This window comes from Penaeus monodon, chromosome 38 (genome assembly GCF_015228065.2).
Source record: "Penaeus monodon isolate SGIC_2016 chromosome 38, NSTDA_Pmon_1, whole genome shotgun sequence".
NCBI lineage: Eukaryota > Metazoa > Arthropoda > Malacostraca > Decapoda > Penaeidae > Penaeus > Penaeus monodon.
The window spans coordinates 3,467,958-3,470,426 of NC_051423.1; the positions used below are offsets into that span (position 1 = coordinate 3,467,958).

The window sequence follows — 2,469 nt, forward strand, 5'->3', positions numbered from 1 at the left end:
AAAGAAAAAATACATAACCCCACACACACCACACACACACACATATATATTATATAAAATATTTTATTTTATAATATATATATATGTATATATATATATATGTGTGTGTGTGTGTGTGTGTGTGTATGTATATGCACACACAAATACAAAGATTGATCAATTTTCACCAAAAGTCACATACACACATATTCGTTAAAATGAAAACGCGTTACTGTATTTGTGTTCTTACATACGCATATCCACTGTATGAATAAACATACACGCAGTATCTGAAAATTTTACTATGGTAACATAAACCTCGGGTCTCGTAATTTTCAAAGTACCAGTCGATGTTGAGCCAACCCTTTCCTAAAGCAACTCAGACCCTTTGGCCAAACGATGGCAGAATATATATAAATACAGTATCTTTTAACTCTACTAGGATAAGAACTGGTTGGATCGCCATTTTATCGAAGTCATGACTAAGTAAAACCATAAAGTGTGCTAAAATCAAAATAGCAGAACGCAATAGAATGTATGAATCTAATTGTACTGCTCATGATAATGCTACAGTAGTAAATGAAAGGTGTTTCACAATTACGCATGGTGACGGCTAATGGTTACAGATACTCCTCTATAAGTCCTTGAACTTTGGTACTTAACGCCGTTACCAAAATAGTCGAGAATTCATTGTTGGAAAACTTTTTGGATGAGGTGTATATATAGCGTTGGTCGTTTACCTGTCCATCAATTACAAACTTGAATGATGGCGTCCAAGGTAGGTGAGAGAGATTTTAATCGTCTCCGCGTGTATGTACATGTCTATTCACATGTAGAGATTATTCTGCATATATTTCAATTATTTTGCATATGACACATATGATCATGTTCCTTCAAAAACTGTTTTCAGATAGAAGTTTTGTAATTCGAAATCAATTTTCATATAAAGTCATCTTTTGCAGATTTTACTCGTCCTCGCTCTCGTGGCGTTCGTTTCTGCCGACAAGAGGCCATCCTTCTCCTATGGTGTTCCTCAGGTATGGCAGTCTGTGTTTTTGATAGGAATATTTCTCTACAAATATCACTGTATTCTTATTCCGTTTTGACAAGATTAGCAAATCTCTACAAATATTTTCTTAAACCGTTTTCATCCAGTCTATGGAGGAAGACTCAAGTGAGGAGTCTGCTCCCCCGAAGTACGAGTTCCAGTATGGCGTGAAGGACGGATACTCGGGCGGGGACTTTGCCACGGAGAGTCCCGCGACGAGGATGAGACTCGAGGCTCTTACACGGTGCAGCTTCCCGACGGCCCTGCAGAGGGTGACGTACTACGTGGACGGCGACGACGGATACGTGGCCGGGACGTGAGTACGAGGGCAGGCTCAGTTCCCGGAATCCAATGAGTCCCGAGAGGCTCCTGCGTACGCCCCGCCAAGGCCCTCCTACGGGTACCCACAATGAGTGAAACATCGCTGTTAATTTATTTAATGCATATCATCTCATCCAGAAAAAAACAACATCCATATTTCGATAAATAATCCATCATATACACACTATACTATTAAAAAAACCATCAGCTATTGCAGTTTACCTTTTATTTTAAAGAAAATAAACTAACCTGAATCTGCCCAAAGACTAATAATATAATATAATAATAAAGTCTAATACTTCATGATTTTAAAGAAATACATTTTTTTTCGTAAATGCAAAGTTAAATTTCATATGCGAATGCACAGTTTGTTTCTATATATTCACATTTGCTACGATTTTACCAAAAATATTTTCTAAAGTCCTGTGCAATCTGACTCACACATTACTGTCATGTACATACATTTTGCTTTGTGGCTTTAGTTAAAGACAAAACTTCTAACGACGGTTGTGTGAGCAGCCTCTTGGTAAAGGGCGCTTTTGGGGAGTGATTATATGACAAATAAAACGTAATACGAAAAAAATATTATGCTTCATTTTTAATATATAAAAAGGCAAGTGAGTACGTAGCACATGATGAATGTGTAATTCATATGATTAAACATATATAGGGTATGCAGACATTTGTACGTACACATACATACATATATACATATAATATATATATATATATATATATATATATATATATATATATAAATATATAAAATATGTATATGTGTGTGTGTGTGTGTGTGGTGTGTGTGTAGTATATATAGGTACATACTTATGTATGGGTGTGTGTAAATGTATGGTTTATATATATACACATACAGACGCTTTCTCTGCCCCCCCCCCTCATCACTCTCACATTTATCTATCTATCTATATATGCGTGAGTGTGTGTGTGTATATACTTGCATGTGTATTGTGCATTGGACTTTCATTAATATAAAAGACATAACATAATTTCGTTAAGTACAACAGAGATTATTAAACATCAGAGCAATTAAACGATGGAATAAAGGGATATGAGGATGACTAGAATGAAAATGTACAGGTAAATGAGTAATGAATTAATAA

The 2,469-nt window shown here is 35.6% G+C and overlaps 1 pseudogene; it reads left to right on the top strand.

The window, feature by feature from the left end:
- Positions 1 to 742: 742 nt before the first annotated feature.
- Positions 743 to 1,440, top strand: LOC119596616 (annotated as a pseudogene).
- The last annotated feature ends 1,029 nt before the right edge of the window (positions 1,441 to 2,469 follow it).